This window comes from Taudactylus pleione, unplaced genomic scaffold, assembly GCF_031769625.1.
Source record: "Taudactylus pleione unplaced genomic scaffold, aTauple2 ptg000320l, whole genome shotgun sequence".
Lineage (NCBI taxonomy): Eukaryota > Metazoa > Chordata > Amphibia > Anura > Myobatrachidae > Taudactylus > Taudactylus pleione.
The window spans coordinates 1,185,291-1,208,472 of NW_028284721.1; the positions used below are offsets into that span (position 1 = coordinate 1,185,291).

At 45.4% G+C, this 23,182-nt stretch overlaps 1 protein-coding gene across 2 annotated transcripts in view; it reads right to left on the reverse strand.

Moving 5' to 3' along the window:
- The window catches only part of DLK2 (delta like non-canonical Notch ligand 2), a 100,033-nt gene that overhangs the window by 51,122 nt on the left and 25,729 nt on the right, over positions 1-23,182 (reverse strand). The window contains exons 2-3 of one of the 2 annotated variants that reach the window (XM_088442977.1): positions 16,448-16,950; positions 13,337-13,895 (exon numbers count right to left, since the gene is read on the reverse strand). The gene's annotated coding sequence lies outside the window, so the exon portion shown is untranslated. Of the gene's footprint in view, positions 1-10,140; positions 10,301-13,336; positions 13,896-16,447; positions 16,951-23,182 lie in introns of those variants that run through there. The other variant, XM_088442978.1, reaches the window with a different exon arrangement.

The following is a 23,182-nucleotide window of genomic DNA, read 5'->3' on the forward strand; positions in this document are numbered from 1 at the left end:
AGATACGTAAGTAGCGTAACCAGCGCCTCCAGCAGGGGGCCACAAAGATGACGAAATACCAAATGTTTTTATGAACTTTTTCTGACTTTTATGCACTTAGAAGGGTCTTCAAATTGTTAATTATACTGAAAATACAAGTTTCACATTTATAACTGCCTGGACCTAGACACAACTCCATCTTGTGTATGTGACACTTAATTACATTATTATATTGTGTACAAATAGCATAAAGCAATTTTTGCTCTTTTTTGTGTGTGCATCTTTTCCTGCGTACGGTCTACACGAGCAAATCTTGTACAGCGATTACTGATATAATAACTCCTAGATCAAGTGCTGTTTATTAGCTTAAATAAAAAAAACAAATGTACTAACAGGCCGTTAGGGCCGTATTCAATTGGCGGCGAAAAACAGAGATCGGTGAACAGTTCTCGCCGGTGATATCATTTCGCCAGGCGAGAACTTTTCCCCGTGTGCAATTGCAAAGACTTTCCGCTGGTGCGAAAAATCTGCACCTTGTAACCAGCGGAAAAGATTTGCCTCTGAAAGGAGGCGGAAAAAAGTGCAGAATTGGGGGTTTGGGGTGCAAAGTTGCGGGAACACCCCTGCAGCCTTGGGACAGTCCCCCAAAGGTAAACTGCATAAAAAAAAAATACTTTATATCACCCCAAAAAAGTATTTCCGTTTTGGGGTCGAAAAAAAACAAAGTTGTGGGACAAACTAAAAAACTAGCGAAAAAGACTCCAGGGGGTCCCCCAAGTATGCCCCAGCTGTTTTTCTATTGCAGGTGCTTGCTGAAGGTGCGTTTTTTTTAAATGCACTTTAGCAATTTTTAACAATGCTTATACCCATTTTCATATACCCCAAATTTGCTGGGACTACTTATCTTTTCCTAAAAAAAACCCGCTAAATGCTATTCTTCACCACTTGTGTAAAGATGATAAACAGCGCCAATTGAGAGGTTTAAAACACCCCAAATACCTTCAGCAGGGCTATTCGGGGGTATCCATAGTGATCCCCCATGTCAAAACTTCTTGGGGGTGTCAGGCTGATTTCCTCAAATCTGACAGCACTTTTCGCCGATCTCAGTTTCGCCGGGACGTGTTCTCGCGTCCTTTTCAATTGAATAGGGCGAATCGTGGTGACGAGCGAGATACTTTTCCGGAGGCAAAACTGTCCGACGGTGAAAACTCCGGCATGCGAAAAGTCCTGGCCAATTGAATACGGCCCTTAGTATCAGACATATATAGGGGAATATGTGCTACCCAGCGAGATGCAGGCTCTGGCGAGATCCCGGCGAGTCTTCCTGCATTTTTTAAAGTGGCAATTTTTTAAAAGGCAAAACCAGTTGGGTGTTCCCTTTTTCTAATAATTGAATCTCGCCAGAGCCTGAATCTCGCAGGGTATTACATAAGCCACGTGGTGTTCTCCATCTGTCTGTAGGAGACCTACAGTAGTGCCTCAATCCAAGGTGCACGCAATGCAGATGTTTACGGAGTTGAGTCATTATTTTTGCTCCTGTGTGTGTGTGTGAAAAACCCTAAAAACGTCACACAGTGTGTAGGCACAAAGCCGCTGCTGTGACTGATATGCGTTACATACCTCCCAACATGACCCTCTCCAGGAGGGACACAATGCTCTGGTCCTGGACTTCCCTGGTAAGTTATGATTGGTGGAGGCTCCAGGGGTGAGGCTGCAGCACAGTCCAAAATTCAAATAGGGGAGTCACACCAACTGTGAGTCCCAGCCCGTGATGTTTGGCAGTGTTTGAAATGACAGTTGGTGTGACTCCCCTATTTGAATTTTGGACTGTGCTGCAGCCCCACCTCTTACCAGGGAAGTCCAGGACCAGAGCATTGTGTCCCTCCTGGAGAGGGTCATGTTGGGAGGTATGGCGTTGTATTAGTTATGTGCTGGTGTTCCTCGGCAGTGACTGTAGCTGGCTGCTCAGAGACACGGAGATGGTCCGCCTTATCGGAGTGTTATGGAAGTGTTGCGGGACGTGTAGCTGAAGTGGTACCATACATAGGCGTTTCATCGTTCACGCCAGAGGCCATACTCAGACGGACAATCTGCGCCTACCATGGGACTGGTGCAAGTTTCGATGGTGCGACCGGTGGTGGCTTCTGAAGACTCACCAATTACAGCGTCTATAAACACTCAAAGTGGGTGTCTACGTCCTTGCATGGTCAGACGCAGGGATGTACACCAGGGAAGGAGTTTGTAGCTACATCTGTATAAAGTTGCAGGTGTGCGACCGCCAAACAAAGCAGATATGGATGTCTGAATCAGGTCCCTAGCATTTGTTATCGCAAGATAGCGTGCCGATTTGGGCAAATCGGAACGCCAAAACGGGAATATTGTGCAGTGTGTATGCCCCATTGCGCGCTCCAGCGTGTAATGTCGTGCAATTGGCCGTGCTGCGGTTTCAATCACACGATATCGCAGACGAGGCTGTACATATTAATGAAGGACGGAACAGTGATCGTTCTTTCGTCCATTAAATCTTTTAAATGTGTACCGGCGATCTCCTTTGGAGTGGGCAAAGTGAAAATCGCCCCTTCCATTAGCATGATAGCCGGTCGTACACCTGTGTAGCCAGCCTTACACTCAGGGGTAAATGTACTAAAGTGAGAGTGTTTAGAATTGGAGATGTTGCCCATAGCAACCAATCAGACTCTAGCTATTTTCTTCTAGAAGGTGTTAGTTAAATGTTAAGTAGAATCTGATTGGTTGCTATGGGCAACATCTCTACTTCTAAAAACTCTCACTTTAGTAAATATACCCCTCAGAGCCTATACATCCCTCTTTGTATAATAACAGCACTTGGATCTATGAGATCTCCTTCCTCACTGTGAGTACACCTGACAAATGATGGGAGCTTGTCTGTCACCTCCTGGCACACATCTGTCAGCACGTCCTGGTCACCAGGTATTTTTGGGATTCGCCGGCTCCTCCTACACTGCAACTCGGGATTCCCATACTTCTAAAAACACACATACCTGGATGCTGTAATGATACATTAATGTCAGCCCAGGTCAGATGCCGGGGGAGGCCGTGTGTGTCTGTGACTGCTGACAGCAGATGGCAATAATATGATGACAGAATGCCAGGCCTGATTACCGGGGAGGGGACACGGAATGTTTCACAAGAGGAGACACGGATGGACACAAAATGATAGTGAGAGGAAAAACAACAGAGAGAGGGCTAATAGGTGCTACAATGGTGGACAGATATATAGGGGGAGATGTATCAAACCTTGGAGAGAGAGAAAGTACCAACCAATCAGCTTCTAACTGCCATGTTACAGGCTATTTGAAAAATGACAGCTAGGAGCTGATTGGTTGGTACTTTATCTATCTCTTTGATACATCTTCCCTCTCGCTGACTCACAGAGTGACAGAGACAAACTTATAGGATGATTGAGACAGACTGATTCATAGGGGTATATTTACTAAAGTGCAGGTTTATAGAAGTGGAGTTGTTGCCTATAGCAACCAATCAGATTCTACATATCATTTATCTAGCACCTTCTAGAAGATGATAGCTAGACTCTGATTGGTTGCTATGGCCAATAACTCCACTTCTAAAAAAAAAAAAACACTTTAGTAAATATACCCCATAGAGTAACAGAGACAAAGGGGGAGATTTACCAATCTTAGGAGAGTGAACACGTACCAAACGATCCGCTCCCGTCATTTTTCAAACACAGCCTGTAGCATGACAATTATAAGCTGATTGGTTAGTACGTCATCTCTCTCCAAGCTTTGATAAATCTCCCCCAGACAGGGCCAAGTCGAGAGCCGTACAAGCAGAGCAGCCGCACGTGGGCACCACCCTATTGAGGACGCAGTGCAGCCGCCACTGGGACTTGTGACTGGCGCAGAGCTGACAGCCAGCTGCAGCGCACCATCTATTAGACTTCTGCAGTGCTTGCAGAGCCGACATAAGAAGGGAAGGATGTGAGGTCAAGGATGTTCCGTTCCGCTGGTCCATGCCATATGCCTGCGTGCTCCACCACCGCTACTCACACATCATTGTGCATACTCTGGCCATGCAGGCAGTCAGAATATATTAGGCAGTATATATAAGAGGAATCAGGGAAGCAGCTAATTACATCGACGGCCACCCGAACTCACAAAGGTAGACGACCCAGCCAACCTGACTTTAGTCATAGTAGGGGTTGCAGCTTAGGCTGCCCATACATCTGCGACGGATTGTCGCGATGAAGCAATGCAATGGGAAACGCCAACCGCCCACCATCGATGTTCAGCGATCCGACGCAGGATCGCTGAATTTTTACATGTTAAATGTCCCCGATTAGACAATCACAATCATTTTTTGATCGCGATCGTCAAATCGGGAAAATCCAACATGTTGGATTTCTGCGATCCTGCGATGCCGGGTTGCAGCATCGCAGGATCGCGGCAATCCGTCGCTGATGTATGGGGCCCTTTAAGGCCTCCATACACCAGCAATCTGAAAACCACAATTGAACAATTTGAAGATTTGTTGCCCGATCTTAGGATTTCCCAATCTAGCAATCTACACCCAAACATTACAGATCTTTTTCAGTGATTTGCAGATAGATTGCAGCAAAAACAGATATGCCAATCTTGAAAGGCCCATCCTTTTACTGGTAACGGTCTGCAAATCTGCTGATCATGTCCATACACTAGCAATTTAAAGCCCCAATTGATCTGTGAAATCCTACATGTTGGACAATCTGATTTAACAATTCCACTCACAATTTGGTTGCGATCTGTGAAGCCCATACATTGCAGATTTTTATACACAATCGATTGCAAATTGCCACAATCGATTGCTGATGTCCACTAGAGCACCGCTTATCAGTATTACAGCTGTGTCCCATGAGAGCAGCAGGAGATAATACTAAGCACGAATAGCAGAACACTTTGCACCTACTACAGCATACTGACATTAACTCCAAAGCCATTCAAATACTTACCACAAGGACCTGTTCCTTGACCACTCCAAGGCACTGCAATTTACTTTAGCCCAAGAAGATATGTCTACCATAGGGGAGTGGGTGCTCTAAAAATAATCGCATAGGATGCTAGTAGACCTGGAGCTGGTCTGCCCCCAGACTCACACAGTGATGGTTAGAGACAGACAGACTCATAGGGACCTATTCAGTAACAAGCTACCTGCTTCCGGCTGCTTTGCCGGATGTCTCACTCATTTTCTGCTCGCAGGACATGGAGACCCGGCCATTTATTCCCCCAAATTTGTTAACAATAGTTTATGTAGCGCACACATATTCCATAGCGCTTTAAAGAGAATATTCAGTCAGCCACATCAGTCCCTGTCCCAGATGAGCTTACAATCTGTGGACCCTACACACACACATACTGTATACATTAGGATATTTATTTATTTTAGCAGAAGACAATTTACCTACTAGTATGTTTTCGTATTGTGGGAGGAAACCGGAGTACCAGAAACAAATGAACACAAAGACGAGGAGAACATGCAAACTCTGCACAGATAGGGCCTAGGTGGCAATCGAAACCACAACTTCAGTACTGTGAGGCCCAGAAATGAGCTGCTGTAATTGCGTTTTATGTGCGCGGCGCGAGGCCCTGGCAGCATCTTGCATGTAACGGAATAAGCCGCACAGACGGCCTGATTCAGAGATGGACGGATTTGCAGACCGACGTCGCAGGCTGGGATCATCATCACGACCGGTGGTTGCTCCTTTGGTCAGGCTGAAGGAGCTGAAGCTTTACGGTGCCTGGTCACGCAAGAGGCCAGGAATCTGCATCCGACGACGCAGACCCTGGCCTCGTACCTTCCGGAAAACGGAGGCAACGCCCTCGTATCCGGGAACGGTGATCAGGCACACTCCCCAAACGCAGCAGCATGTCAATCATGCTGCGGCTTGGGGGGGGAGTCTTCGAGCTAGATCGCAATACTCATTCTGCACATGCGCAGAACGGGTCATGCGGAGGCCCCAGTGGCGTAACTATAGAGGGTGTAAGGAGTGCGCTTGCTATGGGGCCCGATGGCTTAGGAGGCCCGGCGGCCCAGCAAGCAACTCCTGCACCCTCTACAGCATTACCGCCGCCACTGTCTTTTTCAATCAGGAAACTGTCGTAACCCAATAGGAACTCCCGGACCAGCAGCAGCTGCTGGTCCACGAGTTCCGATTGGCTCGCAATGGCTCCTGCTTAAAAATTACATTGGTGCGTTGCACTCAGGACAGGAGGTAAGTATCTCGGAGCTGGGGGTGGGTGTATGTATTACGGGGCTGGGGTGGGGCGTGTTACGGGGCTGGAGACAAGGATATTTTGCTATGGTCCCCACACCTCTGGTTACGCCCCTGGCAGGCCCCTAACCATCGGAGATGTGCGTTTATATGATGATGGAGAAGGGCTGCTGGATTCACATGGTGACTGAGACGGATGGGAAATTCAAATAGCCAATTTTGTGCTATGACCTTGCACAGTAACATTCCACAGACTTGTGTTATTTTTTTAACTTAACACTATAGCTGCATACACACACAACGATTTTGTAAATGAAAGATTTTAGTAAACGAAAATCGTTTACTAAAATCGTTCATTTACTAAATGTAATTAACGATTTTTTTGAACTACAAACGTTTTTTGCAATGAAAATCGTTGAGTTGGTCAGTCTGACTGAACTACAAGCGTGAACGCGCATGAACGATAATCGTTCATCGTTTTAACTTAGAAAGTGAACGATTTTTTCAACGATGATCAATATCGTTGAACGATAATCAATATCGTTTATCGATAATCGTTCAAAAAAATCGCTGTGTGTGTATGCACCTTATGAACTTTCCATGAAATTCAAATTTAAAACTCACCTCACAGGATCCACTGGTTTAAACTCTGTATAGTCTGACAAACATTGGTGGGAGCCATCTAAGGCGTAATCTCACCCGCCTATACGTGATCACTTCTATAGCAGGTGGATGTAAGAACCCTATAACAGGCTGTTGTGTCTGTGGCTTTGGCAACCTGCAGCAAAAGCACCTTTGTTATAACTTTTTAGATGTTCTATAGTAAAATCATCAAGTGTTTGATTATAATGTGCTATAAAAATCTGCAGTGTCGTGTAGAAGTCCAGGATTTCACAGACATTAATATAACACATCACAGGGGATGCAGAAGAATTTACAAATGTAAAAACGGGTGAAGTGTCAGAGTGTTTGAGGGAGTAATTTGCAGACAGAGCGGATCCATGTGGATGTGACATAAAGTAGTATAATGGTTAGGTTTACCATAACATACCTTTAAACCAGGACACTCATGGATTACACAGGTTCTGTGTTTCACTAGTCACCCAGCCACAAAACCTGTGTAAAGGGGCCTATCTACTAGCAGATAAAATTAACGACTGAATGATAAATCGTTCAATCCTTCATTATATCTGCCAATGGATAGGCCCTGAACAATGACAGATGCGCACTCCCGCAGCCGATAAATCGCATCTATCATCTCTCCAACATGTTGGTCAATTATCGCATATAGCTGTACGATATTAGCAATATCGTGCGGTTTATATGCGGTAAACAACGAACAATGAAAGATATTAGCAGCAGCTATAGAGTGCAGCAGAGAAAAAAATCCACTCCCTGAATGATGTCATGCGATATCGGTGATCGTTTGCCAAAATCTGTCAGCACAGCCACCGGAATTTTCAAGGGATATATTTTATCTTTCATCGCTCAGAAATGCATCTGCTCATGGATAGGCCCCTTTATGGTGCCTACACACAGTCAGATTTTTCTTCAGATCTGAACGATAACGATTTTAAAAATCGTTCAATCGTTCATATCTGAAAGAAAAATCTGACATGTGGGCAACAATGAACGATGCGCGTTCCCGTTTGTCAGATAACGATATCTGACATCTGATGTGTTTGCAGTCAGTTTTGGACGATTTCCATTCATTTTAATACAGTCAAAAATTGTTCAATCGTTTGCAAATCATTCATCCGACATATCTGCGTGTGTATGCACCATACTTCATGAGTGTCCCGGTTTAAAGTATGGTAATAATGGTGCATATTTAAGTATTGAGGAGTCTATTTATGAAGCCCTAACTCTAGGCTTGCTAGAATATACTTTTCATCCGGGACACCTATGATTGACACAGGTTCTGTTGCTGATTAAAACCAGGTAAAATCCAGGCTTAAATTTAGCCGGCCACAGAACCTGTGTAATTCATAGGTGTCCCGGATTAAAGGGAAATTATGGCAAGACTACCTAACTAGGCTTTTTGCTATTTAAAGTGGACAAACCGCTGGCGATGTTTGACGGCGGGTAATGCCGGCAGTGGCAGCTTCTGTTAGTTGCTTTCTCATGCTCAGTAACATTACAAGCACCACCTCAAGATGGCGATAGTGAGGAGAGATGTAGGAAACCGCCTTAATAGTAAAAATAAATCATAATTTTCATTGGAGAATTTTAAAAAATATATGTATTTTAACAATTTACTTATTTTTCTAGTAAATTTTTATTTTATTTTTTTTATCAAATTTGCCCTGGGCTCCCAGTACAGTGCTCAGGTGTGCCTGAGCTTTGTTAGGTCCAGCACGTGTGGAGGCTCCCTGCACTGGCCTGGCTCATGATGGTGATGGTATCACTGAGAGATGAGCATCGATCTAGTGCCTGGCAAAGATATTTTGGTTTGTGCCTGATTGAGAGACGGAAGCTGAGTGCACCCAATGCCGATATGCAGACAGCTGGCTGATGTTATCAGCACTGCGCGTGCGTTCCGATGGATACCGCAAGGCAGTGGCAAACGCAGGATTTCTAGAGGGGGGTTTCCGAATGCCTGATTTTAGAGTGAGTGTGGCCAGTCCATGAAGAGGGGATAATTAGCACTTATCCAGCTTTAATATGCATCATACAAAGTATATTGTGCTGCATAATTCCAGCATATACAGGACCAGCGATCACAGTAAGCCATTAGATGTGGCAGAAGGTCCATCTTGTGTGAGAAGAATGTTTTTTTTCAGCTGTGGGCATCATTCCAGAGCATTGGAGCAAGTCCGGGAGTCTGGGGTAGCAGCAGAAGAACCTAGAACTGCCCTGGACATATAAGTACATATCGGTCTCCTTATGTACTGGATAGTATATTATTATACAGTAATAATAATTAACCATATTGATGGTCTATAGCAGTGCACCCCTAACAGTGCATGTTTTCCACATCTTCTAGTTGGTGCACAGGTTATTTATTACTGGCTGACACATTTTAAAAGATCCACAGGTTGTGCTAATTATTTCATTTGTGATACTGAGAAGAACATGCAGCACTAGTAACATTCTATTACATTACTATTTCTATTGTGGTCATGATGTGTGCTGGGGAGGGGGGTTTCCAGGCAGATGGAAACCCCCCCTGCGTTTGCCTATGCAAGGAGACGCATAACGAATCTGGACGTAGTGGGCATTCCTGGGAGGTAATGGGGGGTGGCTAGCCAGATGTGTTCATGGTGAGGGCGTGTTGCTGAAGCATCTGATAGCATAGTAGCACTGACACAGGACGCCATGTTCAGACTGAGTAATTGCCATAGGGCTGGTGTAAGCTTCGATGGTGTATCCCACAGTTTCTCAGACTCGGTCCCCAGGACCCCAAACAGTGCATCTATTCCAAGTCTCCTCACAGAATCGCAAGTAAAATAATTAGCTCCACCTGTGGATCTTTGAAAAATGTGTCAGTGAGTAATGAGTACACCTGTGCACCTGCTGGGTGACCTGGAAAACATGACTTGTGGGGTCCTGAGGATCGAGTTTGAGAACCACTGGTGTATCCAATGGTGCGTCTAAAGGCGCACAGAGATGGATTAGCGCCCGTGCAAGTGGATGTCTCAGCATGATCAGAATCTGGGTCCACCGCTAAATCAGGCCCAATCGCAAATCTCCCTTCTTGTTCCATTTTGATAAATAGGCCATTGAGTGACACATGTAAAATAAACATAGTTCATTGTTTAGTAACAAAATTAAGTGGTTTGGATACAGCTTCAAGTCTGTTTTTAAACATCTATAGTTTGTGACCAACCATTGTTACCTCAGATTATTTGACTTTAGAGCAGACATCACAGCAAGATCAATACAGCCGCACATTTAACAAAGAAAAGACAAACCTGGAACTCATCTCTCTACAACCAACCAAATGATTAAACTGCAGGGAATATAGGAGGTCAGTGTGTCCTGATGTCTGTGTATTAGGGCGAGGTCAGTGTGTCCTGATGTCTGTGTATTAGGGCGAGGTCAGTGTGTCCTGATGTCTGTGTATTAGGGCGAGGTCAGTGTGTCCTGATGTCTGTGTATTAGGGAGAGGTCAGTGTGTCCTGATGTTGTGTATTAGGGAGAGGTCAGTGTGTCCTGATGTCTGTGTATTAGGGAGAGGTCAGTGTGAACTGATGTCTGTGTATTAGGGAGAGGTCAGTGTGTCCTGATGTCTGTGTATTAGGGCAAGGTCAGTGTGTCCTGATGTCTGTGTATTAGGGAGAGGTCAGTGTGTCCTGATGTCTGTGTATTAGGGCGAGGTCAGTGTGTCCTGATGTCTGTGTATTAGGGCGAGGTCAGTGTGTCCTGATGTCTGTGTATTAGGGAGAGGTCAGTGTGTCCTGATGTCTGTGTATTAGGGCAAGGTCAGTGTGTCCTGATGTCTGTGTACTAGGGAGAGGTCAGTGTGTCCTGATGTCTGTGTATTAGGGAGAGGTCAGTGTGTCCTGATGTCTGTGTATTAGGGAGAGGTCAGTGTGTCCTGATGTCTGTGTATTAGGGAGAGGTCAGTGTGTCCTGATGTCTGTGTATTAGGGAGAGGTCAGTGTGTCCTGATGTCTGTGTATGAGAGAGCGGTCAGTGTGTCCTGATGACTGTGTATTGGGGCGAGGTCAGTGTGTCCTGATGACTGTGTATTAGGGCGAGGTCAGTGTGTCCTTATGTCTGTGTATTAGGGAGAGATCAGTGTGTCCTGATGTCTGTGTATTAGGGAGAGGTCAGTGTGAACTGATGTCTTCGTATTAGGGAGAGGTCAGTGTGAACTGATGTCTGTGTATTAGGGAGAGGTCAGTGTGAACTGATGTCTGTGTATTAGGGAGAGGTCAGTGTGTCCTGATGTCTGTGTATTAGGGAGAGGTCAGTGTGTCCTGATGTCTGTGTATTAGGGAGAGGTCAGTGTGTCCTGATGTCTGTGTATTAGGGAGAGGTCAGTGTGTCCTGATGTCTGTGTATTAGGGAGAGGTCAGTGTGTCCTGATGCTGATGTCTGTGTATTAGGAGGTCAGTGTGTCCTGATGTCTGTGTATTAGGGAGAGGTCAGTGTGTCCTGATGTCTGTGTATTAGGGAGTGGTCAGTGTGTCCTGATGTCTGTGTATTATGAGGTCAGTGTGTCCTGATGCTGATGTCTGTGTATTAGGGCGAGGTCAGTGTGTCCTGATGTCTGTGTATTAGGGAGAGGTCACTGTGTCCTTATGTCTGTGTATTAGGGATAGGTCACTGTGTCCTTATGTCTGTGTATTAGGGAGAGGTCAGTGTGTCCTGATGTCTGTGTATTAGGGAGAGGTCAGTGTGTCCTGATGTCTGTGTATTAGGGAGAGGTCAGTGTGTCCTGATGTCTGTGTATGAGGGAGAGGTCAGTGTGAACTGATGTCTGTGTATGAGGGAGAGGTCAGTGTGTCCTGATGTCTGTGTATTAGGGAGAGGTCAGTGTTTCCTGATGTCTGTGTATTAGGGAGAGGTCAGTGTGTCCTGATGTCTGTGTATGAGAGAGCGGTCAGTGTGTCCTGATGTTTGTGTATTAGGGCGAGGTCAGTGTGTCTTGATGTCTGTGTATTAGGGAGAGGTCAGTGTGTCCTGATGTCTGTGTATTAGGAGTAGGTCAGAGTGTCATGATATCTGTGTATTAGGAAGGGTGAAGTCAGTGTGTCCTGATATCTGTGTATTAGGAGAGGGAGCGAGATCAGTGTGTCCTGATATCTGCATATTAGTAGGAATGGAGATGTATGTGTGTCCTGGTGTTTGTGTATTAGGAGGATGAGAAAGGTGTCTGTGTATTAGGAAGACGGAGGTCAATGTGTCCCAATATCTGTGTATTAGGAGAAAGGGAGAGGTCACTGTGTCCTGATGTTTGTGTATTAGGAGAAAGGGAGAGGTCAGTGTGTCCTGATGTCTGTGTATTAGGAAAAAGGGAGAGGTCAGTGTGTCCTGATGTCTGTGTATTTGGAGGAGGAGAGGGGTCAGTGTGTCCTTTTATCTGTGTATTAGGGAGAGGTCAGTGTGTCCTGATGTCTGTGTATTAGGAGAAAGGGAGAGGTAAGTGTATCCTGATGTCTGTGTATTTGGAAGAGGAGAGGGGTCAGTGTGTCCTGATATCTGTGTATTATGGAGAGGTCAGTGTGTCCTGATGTCCTTGTATTAGGAGAAAGGGAGAGGTCAGTGTGTCCTTATGTCTGTGTATTAGGAGGATGGGAGAGCTAGGTGTGTCCTTATGTCTGTGTATTAGGAAAAGGGGAGAGGTCAGTGTGTCCTGATGTCTGTGTATAAGGAGGAGGTCAGTGTGTCCTGATGTCTGAGTATTAGGAGGAGGGGAGAGGTCAGTGTGTCCTGATGTCTGTGTATTAGGAGGAGGGGTGAGGTTAGTGTGTCCTGATGTCTGTGTATTAGGAGTAGCGGAGAGGTCTGTGTATTAGGAGGAGGGGAGAGGTCAGTATGTCCTGATGTCTAAGGAGGGGGTCAGTGTGTCCTGATGTCTGTGTATTAGGAGGAGGGGAGAGGTCACTGTGTCCTGATGTCTATGTATAAGGAGGGGCTCAGTGTGTCCTGTTGTCTGTGTATTAGGAGGGGTGAGGTCAGTGTGTCCTGATGTCTGTGTATTAGGAGGAGGAGAGAGGTCACTGTGTCCTGATGTCTGTGTATTAGTAGGGGAGGGATCAGTGTGTCCTGATATCAGTGTATTAAGAGGAAGGGGAAGGTTAGTGTGTCCTGATGTCTTTGTATTAGGAGAAGGTCTGTGTATTAGAAGGAAGGGGAAAGGTTAATTTGTCCAGATTTCTATGCATTAAGAGGGGAGAGGACAGCATGTTCTGATGTCAGTGTATTAGGGGGAGGGGAGAGGTCAGCATGTCCTGATATTTATGTATTAGGAGGAGGGGAGAACCTGGTGAAGTTAATGTCATGATGCCTCTGTATTAGGAGGTAGTATGAGGTCTTTGTGTGTAGTCATTAGGTGTTGATAATGGAGTTTGCATTGTGTGTATATGAATGAGGACCTGCATGGACAGGAGGGGGCTGTGTGAGGGAACGGGGGCTGTCTATAGAGAAACAGGAAATTACCTCTCAATCCTCTTTGTGGTTTACTCCCCGACTCCTGTAATCCTGACAAGCAGGGGCTTCTCTAACAGGCAGGCAGCCAAATTCCTCTCTCCAAGCGATCACTAACTCTCTCGCTTTACACATGGACCAAACATCAGTTCCAAGGTTTGATATAAACAGCTCCTGTACTGTGTGATCAAGTAGAACACAATCCAGAAAATCCTGGCCTAATATGATCCAGTGGGGGTTAGCCAACCTAACAGCCAAGTCAGATGTGACCCCAGCTCAGCAGAGAAAATCCACAGGGGGTGTAAGCAGGTAGACAGATTGGGAATTTCCAATTGTTGATGTTCTGATCCAAACAGGAGGAATCACACAAGCCGTTAGTTCATTTATTAGCAATTCCTTCCACCCACCCGGGTTTTTATTATGTGCAACCCAAATAGATTAAAGAAGATGCTCGAGGTGAGATTGTGGTCGGACGCCATCACAAACACTGATCCTGCGAGGTTCTCAACATTTCATTCCCAAGGATTGTGAAGATAGGATGCTGCGGGTAGAATCCAGCGGAGATCCCAATCTACAACAGCAGACGTTAGATGTTAAATGACCTTTCTCAATAGGATATAGGCATTTCCTGACTCAACAGTACACGTATTCAATGGTGATGGAACCCTAAACACGTAGAGACCAAGTATCTTCTAGCAAAGCACTAACCTTACATTACAATAATTCAGGGGGGACCTATCCTTGCACTACAGAAATACAGCAGGGTCTGACTTTACACTACAATAATTCCAGTAGGGCCTGACCTTGTAATAATGTACTACAGGGGGGACCTGACCTTACTCTACAGTAATATAGGGGTGGGGGGGATCTGACTTTATACCATAATAATACAGCGGGGACCTGATCTTACTCTACAGTAATATGGGGGGGGGGGGAATCTGACTTTATATCATAATAATACAGCGGGGACCTGACCTTGTTGCAGCAAAATACAGGGAGGGCCTGACCTTACTCTACAACAGTACAGGGGGATCTGACTTTACACTATAATAATACAGGTTGGACCTCACCTTACACTGTAATAATATAGAGGGGACCTAACCTTACACTATAATACAGGGGAAACCTGACCTTGTGACAGTGTAATACAGGGGGAACTTGACCATAGACTATAACAATACAGGGGGGACCTGACCTTGTGACAGTGTAATACAGGGGGAACTTGACCATAGACTATAACAATACAGGGGGAACATGACCTTGTGACAGTGTAATACAGGGGGAACTTGACCATAGACTATAACAATACAGGGGGAACCTGACCTTGTTACAGTGTAATACAGGGGGAACTTGACCATAGACTATAACAATACAGGGGGAACCTGACCTTGTTACAGTGTAATACATGAGGAACCTGACCTTATGGTGCGTACAGACGGTATGAAAAAATGCACAATATGAACGATAACGATATCGTTCATTTTTTTGTGCCATCCAACCCTCAAACGACCAGCGATGCGCGGGCACTTATGGACGATAACGATATCGATCATCAATCGTAAATGCAGGCCAACCTGGTCGATAACGTCTGGTTACATACGCCGGCCCATCTGGGGGGTTGGTGGTGTACTGGATGATCGATATCGGTCACCCAGCACACCGGGCAGGTGCAGGGAAATCAGTCAGCGATACCGTGTGTACGCACCATTAGACTATAATGATACGGCGGGGGAAGGGCTGAGCTTATAGTAGTTTAATACACTTCAATGCACCTGACTTTTTTTTACTATTACAATACAGAAGAGACCTGACAGTATAACAGTATAATGAATTTGTATCAGAACTTAGCATGTTATAAGAAATATTGATCTGGCGTTACATTATAATATAATAAAGAGGAGGAGATGTAGTTACATACCGTACCCAACCCCACGGGAGATCTGCACTTAAACTAATATAGTACAGAGTTGGTCTGTCCTAAAGCTGGGTACACATTTAACGATGTGTACCCAGCCGACCTATTGCGCAACGGGACTCGGCCGACACACTTGCCGATGTTGGGAGCGATGGTGCACCAATGAGGGGCATGCTGCATTCGTCGCTGCCGAGGCGCGGGAGAGCGCATGGTCAGTGACATTGAGTGTTCACACTAGATGATGTACCCAATATGTCGTCCGATCTGTCCGGATCGGACGACATATCGTCTAGTGTGTACCCGGTATTAGACTTTTATAAAACAGAGGGACCTAAGATTAGACTGTTATAATATAGGGTGATCTGACTTTATTACATGCAAGATCTGACTTTCCATTGTTCTAATATGGTGATATCTGAAAGTAGGCTGTTATAAAACAGGGAAAAGCTGACCTTAAACTATTATAATACTGGGAGCTCTGACCTTAGACGTTTATAATACGATGAGATCTGACATTATAATAAACTGGAGATCTGACTTTAGACTGTTACCATATAGGACAGATATAATATAGGAAAAATCTGACATTAAAGTAGTATAATATGGGTAGCTCGAGCATTAGACATAATAAAAGGGAGATCAGACCTTACCCTGTTATAATACAGGGGTGATCTGACTTTTCATTGTTATAATATAGGGATCTCTGTCCTTAGATGTTATAGTACATGGATGTATGAAATTAGACTGTCATATACCGGGATATATATACAGTTATAATACATGGAGATCTGACATTAGACTGTTGTAATACAGAGGTGATCAGACTTTCCATTGTTACAATACGGTGATATCTGACTGTAGAATTTGTAATAAAGGGGAGATCTGACCTTAGACTATTATAATGCAGGGATATATATAAAATTAAACTGTTCTAATATAGGGGGAACTTTGACTTTACATTATTATAATATGGAGTGCTCTGTTCTCAGACTGTTATAATACAGAGATCTGACTTTCTATAATTATAATACAGCGATATCTGACTTTCCATTGTTATAATACGGTGATATCTGACTGTAGACTGTTATAATAAACGGGAGATCTGACCTTAACCTGTTATAACCAAGGGGGAGGTCTGACTTTGCATTGATATAATACAGTACATGTAAATCTGACTGTAGACTGTTACATTAAACAGGATATCTGACCTTAGATCTGAAGACACATCATTGGAGGACAGACTGGTCTTCTCAAACTAAATTGTGTCTCCAAATTCCCAAATATGTTGCAGACTGTAGACCTTTGACTGTGTCCTGTAGATGTGAAACTTTACAAGTAAGAACTTCTCCTGCAGCCGGAATCCTGGCAGCAAATGGGGATCCAGGCAATATTTAAATTCCAGAACCAGCTAGGAGTACCTCTGATCCTTCCAGGTCACCAGGTTGCCAGTCCTGGACAGCTGCATGCTTGAGGTGAGTTGTCAGGACCAGGTCTACTAGGATACAGGTAGGTAGCAGCCAGCCCTTCTTCTCCTGATATCAGGAATCTGCGATGCAGGCAGACACTTGTGCTGACAAACACACCTTCTCTGCATTAATCCCCCGAGCAAAGAAAGGAAGGCAATGCAAGGCCAGCTGCAGGAACACAGTCAGCCAGGGTCAGAACCCCAAATTTACTCCAAACCTGGGTCCAGCTAGAAGGCCATTGTCATCTACAAGCCAAGAAGAGTAGGAGGGTGGGCTTAACATATGGAAACAAATGTTTAACCCGTCTCCCCCACCCTGCTCATCCCCACAATATCCGTCTCATAGCACAGAAGGCCCCCCCAGCACAGTGTAACAGGAGATCTCTATTGTTCCCTATATTTGACAGGAGATCAGAGAGTGTGTGTGTTTGTGTGGGGAGGGGGTGGCGTGCGCCTGTGTTTGGCTAGTGCCTCATTCCCAACATACCCAGGATTTCTCAGGAATAACTGGCCTGGCAGCTTGCAGGAAAACACCGGGGTTGCAGAGCATGGTCCAGATTTAAAGTTCCCCCAGAGTTGTGTCCCATGCCAGGGGAATGGTTGGTTTACGGGTAAGGGTTGCCACACCTGCCACCAAATATCTGATCTGGCTCCTCTCCAATGAAACCTTCTCGCACACAGTGCCCCGACTAGACTGGACCTGCATGCTGCCCTTTGTACTAGATCATGTTCTTATTTAGAAGATGCATCAGAGCCAGCTTTTCCAAATGATTGGGGGTGCCCCTCCATATGATAAAAAAAAAAAAAAAATAGACATACGAAGGGGGCACCCCCCATAGATCTATTTTCAGCATAAATATTTGGAGGGTGATCATGTACCCCCCCCCAGCACCCAAAGGGCTGTCTCCAATCCTCTGAAATGTAAATATATGTTATAGCCCAGGAGACTTTGAGGACGATTGTTGAGCTGTGAAGGGTTAAGAGCCACGCATAGACCGCATGGTCCATCAGCTGGTGTGACCCCTGAGCCGGCCGCGTGCCGGAGGTCACTTAGTATGTGGGTACTCAGCTGGCACTTGACCTTGTGTACCTGGTTGTCAGGATCAGTCGGGGATGAGGGAGCAGCTGCCCTCAGCTGTGGCACATACTGGACGTGTAATCCCCCAGAGCCGCGTTACACAGAAGTTTTGTGATATTTAACACTTTGTTTTTTTGTTTAAATATAGCAAAATCTAAATAAGAGTAAAGATGAAGCATGCAGAGAGTTAGGGCCTTATAATAACATAGACTTAAGACAACAATACACGTATAAAAAAGATGAAACTACAGCACCATTGTCCTCGGGAATCTATATAGAGTATACCCAGACTTTATACTATGGGTGAGCTCATTATGGTCTTTTGATAAACAATAAAACATTTACTTATTAGGTTATTTTTATTACGCACAAATATTCCACAGCGCTTTACAAAGACCTTTTGGTAATTCATATCCGTCGCTGCTCCAGTAGAGCTTACAATTCCCTACGGTATTTTTTTGGATTGTTTGAGGAAACCCATGTAAACATGGGGAGAACATACAAACTAAACCCAGATAGCAAGATAAGGAAATACAAAGTATCTGAGGGTGTTTTCAGCAATTCCTCCATCTAACGCTGTGTCTTTATATGAGGGGCCATTAACACCCACCAAATGCCTGGAACAAGTGGGTTTACATCAGACACATTAAAGTGAAGTGAACAGTAATGCAATAAGTCCAGTTCCAGGTTTATCATCAGTAATATAACAATTCCCAGTTTTACTATTTCAGCAATAATCTCCTCCAAAGATGCAGAAACACCGCCCTTTCTAAACCAATTGACCTGTCAGAAGTCAGAGCTGCTGTCCCTTCATCACCATAATTATTATAATCCTTTATTATTTTACATATTGCCAAATATTACTATAACCACAGGGGCACAGAGCTTATTATACTGTCTCACAGTGCTGGGTCTCTACTCAAATTCAACACAGGAGCGATGTGTGTCGAGAAGATATGTTCTCAGTGTTCGCATGGGTTTCCTATCCTAATTATATCTGTGTGGAGTTTGTATGTCCCCTTCTGTTTTTGTATAGGTTTCCAATGTGTGCTATAGATATGGAGTTTGTATGTTTTAGCCATGTTTATGTGGGTTTCATCTCAGTGCTATTTGTGTGTAGTCTTTATGTCTTTCTAATGTTAGTCTTAATCTGGATGCTATTTGTGTGGAGTTTGTATGTTCTCTCCAAAGTTTGTGGAGTTTGCATGAGCTTCCTATGTTTGTGCAGGATTTATCCGGGTGCCACCTGAATACAATTTGTATGTTCTCCCTGTTTTTGTGCGAGTATCTTCTGGGTGTTATCTGAGTGGAGTCTATATGTTCTCCCTGTATTTGTGTGGGGTTCCCCTGGGTTCTATCTGAGTGGAGTTTGTATGTTATCCCTGTATTTGTGTGAGTTTCTTCTGAGTACTATTGAGTGGCGTTAATATGTTCTCCCTGTATTTGTGTGGGATTCCTTTGTGTGCTTAGTGGAGTTTGTATGTTCTATGTTTGTGTGGGGCTCCTCCAGGTGCTATCTATGTGGTGTTTGAATGTTCTCCCTGTATTTGTGTGGGTTTCTTCTGAATGTTATCTAAGTGGAGTTTGTATGTTCTCTCTGTTTGTGGGGGATGTTTACCTTGTTGGGCATCCAATTAGCTGTGGGGTTTACCCCGCAGCTATTTATCCGAGGCCAGCAATTCAATTAGCGGGGTTTTACCACGGTTTTACAGCGCAGGGAAAATGCTATTTAATTGAATAGCATTTTGATAATTGGATTGGATTCCCCCTTGTGTTTGTATGGGATTCTTTCAGGTGCTATCTGTGTGGAGTTCCAAGTTTGTATGTTATGCTTGTGTTTGTGTGGTGTTCCTCCAACTGCTATCAGTGTGGAGTTTGTAGGTTCTCGCTGTGTTTGTGTGGGGTTCCACCAGGGGGTATATTTACAAAGGTTCGATTTTGTTTTCTGTTCGAATTGCCATTCGATTTTGGTTACATTTTCTTAGAGGGGATTTACTATAGCCCAAATCAAATGTTTAATCGAACAGAAAAATTAATTTCATGTGAAAATCAAATTTCTGAAAAACATAGATGTTTTGCCATAGACGTCTATAGGATCCCTTCATTTACTAACGTTCGATTTGAAAATCGAACAGCAAATCACAAAATAAAGTGCTTAAGTGTTATTTATTATTTTTTTTTAAATATCGTGGGGTACCCCCGTTAAAAGGACAACCAGACCCAGACTTTGCATAGCCAGTCCTGGTTGTGTAAATACAGGGGGAAAATTGCATAAGGTTCCCCTGTACTTAGCGCAACCAGCACCAGGCTCTGAGCCGGTCCGGGTTTGGGAACTACAGGGGGGAAATAGTGTTGGGCCCCCCTGTAATTTCCATATCCAGCACCGGACCCTTTCTAGCGGGGGGGGGGGGGGAGGGTAATGCCACACCCAGGGGAACCTTACCACCGAAACATTACCCCTGACTGCTAGTCAGCCCAGGCAGGGGATCCCTGGGGAGTTGGGGAAACCCCATCTCCAGAGCACCCCAGGCCTAGGCTGACTAGTGGTCAGGGGTAATGTTTTGGCCTGGGAACCCGGTGATATGGTTTCTCTGGCTGTTTGACTGACTGTACCCCACCTTATGAAGCGTAAAATATGCTAATTGGCTCTGCACATGCCCATAAAACAGATCACACGCATATGCGTCTATGCAGATGTTTTCGCATACATACCTATCAGTAGCCGTATCAATTGTAAGTGAGGGCTGCTGGTAATGCACGCTGCTGGTGGCCGCCAGCACTAGCCAGCCATTTCTGATTGGCTGATTCACCGCGGAAGCGGATTGTGCATAAACTAGTTAGCAGCCTGTCAAATTGACGGGACATTGTCATGCCCGCGAAAAGTCCTATTTGAGCGCTTAAACGGGTCACTTTTCGGTTATTTCTGCTCACCAGCTCGGGGAGCTGTGAGTAGGAATGACAGCTCTGTCGGGTACCATCTAGTGGCCGCCTGCGCGCAACGCACTTGAATTCCCCCCGTAGAGGTGAGGAGCAGCGTTAGCCTTATACATACACAGTCCAGTCACATTATTATGACCACCTTCTACAGTTGACGTCCTACACAAAGTACGTCACATGCCGTGCGCTGGCTTGGTGGGTATATAAGGTGTGTGATAGGCCGTCTGCACACATATCACTCGTTGCTGTCATGGGTAAAAGGGGCGATTATTCAGAGTTGCAAAGAGGGATGATTATTGGCTTTCGAGCCATGGGTAGCAGTATTTCTGAAACAGCGCAGTTTGTGAACAGTTTGCGTGCTGCTGTGGTGAAGGTGTATCTTGACTGGACAGATGGCACCATTGCGATTAACCGATGTGGAAACAGCGGAGCACCACCTGCCATTCATGTGAGAGGTGAACGTCGGCTGCGAAGGTGTGTGAGGGCTGACCGACACACTACAGTGGAGCAGCTCACCGTCAAAATGAACCTGGGGGCCGCCAGACGTGTGTCTAAAATGACAGTTCAGTGAACCCTGGTGCGTATGGGGCAAACGGATGGTCACTACACCTATGCTAACGAAGGTGCATCGTCGGAATAGGCTTCAATTTTCACGCCTGTATGGGAAGTGGACCTCCACTGATTGGCGAAGGGCTGCCTTCTCCGATGTCTCATATTTTCTGCTTCATTGAACAGATGGACGTTGGCGTGGCAGGCGAGAAACATCGGAGAACAAACATCCTGCAACAATTGCTGGAAACCACAAGCTGGTGGTGGCAGCGGTATGGTCTGTGGAATGTTTTCATGGCAATCTCTGGGCCCACTCATCCATGTGGAAGGCACCCTCAACCGATTTGGCTATGAATCCATCCTTGCAGAGCACGTACACCCATACAAGCTGATTGTCTTCCCTGAGGTGGATGGGATCTTCCAGCAAGACAATGCGACATGTCACACGGCTAGAAATGTCCAACAGTAGCTGGACGAGCACAACCAAGACTTCCAAGTACTTTCCTGGCCCCCTAATTCCGGGGACTTGAACCCAATTGAGCATCTGTGGGACCACCACAATCGTAGTGTTTGCTCTATGGATACTCCACCACGCACCCTCCAGCAGCTAGAGGATGCACTGCAGTCAGCATGGCTCCAGATACCTGTGCCAACCTACCACCACCTTATTGAGTCACTCCCAGCCCGTCTAGCTGCTGTCCGTGTTGCATACTGTGGTTACTCTGGCTATTAGATGGTGCTCATAATAATATGACTCGACTGTGTAGATTATATGATTTTGTGAGCCTATTATAACTAGACATTTTTTATTTATTTACAACCATGGACGGACTGGGGCTAATCAGCCCTGGCAGTCCCACTGCACTTCCCCTGTGCGCGCACCTGCAAAAGGGACGTGACCTCACCAAAAAGGGGCGTGGTCACGTCTCATAGGGACATGCCTGTGAGTCGCGGGGGCGTGGCCTCGCTGCAAGCCCCCTTCTTTCAGTATCCCCGGGAGGCGGAGCTGCTCGGCTGGGGTTTGCAGCCGGACCGGCCCATCTGGTCAAAGGCCTTCTGGCATTTGCCAGAAGAGCCACATAGGCAGCCCGGCCCTTCTCACAACAATGAGTTTAACTTGCTGTATTATAACAAAAAAAATTACATTGTGTTCAAATAAAAGTTTAAAATTTCGGGCATTAGTACGTGACACGTGCCTGATATAAAGTTGGCGCGTATGCTACTGGTGCAGAGTTTGTCCATCTATACATAAGCACGCAATTGTGGTCTTTAGTGAATGCTTTAACCTCTGCATATTATGAGACACACACGTTCACACTCAGCCCTTATATGTCTGCAGCTATATTTTTATAGGAAGAAGGCGGAGCGTGGGAAGTTGACCTCCTCTCCCCGGAGACTGCGGGAGCTCCCCCAAATTTGTCATATACCCAGAACTTCCTGCAGAGTAGGAGCCCATGACAACATGACCTCAAACATAGGGGGTGGGCGTGGGGGGGGGGATCCGGCACTCGGAGGCAGAGCAGGGCTGCTTTACAGGCTGCAGGTTGTTGTTCCAGGTATCTGCAAGCCACATGCAGGTACTGTGGGGCAAAGAAGGTGACACCCCCAGGGCTCTGCGTGAAGGTTCTGCTCCCACACCCCTAAATACTGCGATCTGCAGATACGCTAATAACATGTGCCATAATTTTTACTTTAAACTGCTTTTAAATTTGTTATAATGGAGCTTCAAATTGCTCAATAACCCACTGACAACATTCTGATTGCGTAAATAATAAGATGTGTAGGAAATGACTCACTGATAACCGTCATTGTCATCATAAAAGGGTCTGACCAGATTCATTATCTGAGCCATCCCTATCAGCAGTTATTGCTTCTGCTTTTCCATCTTCCTGATTTTCTGTACAGAGATGAGCT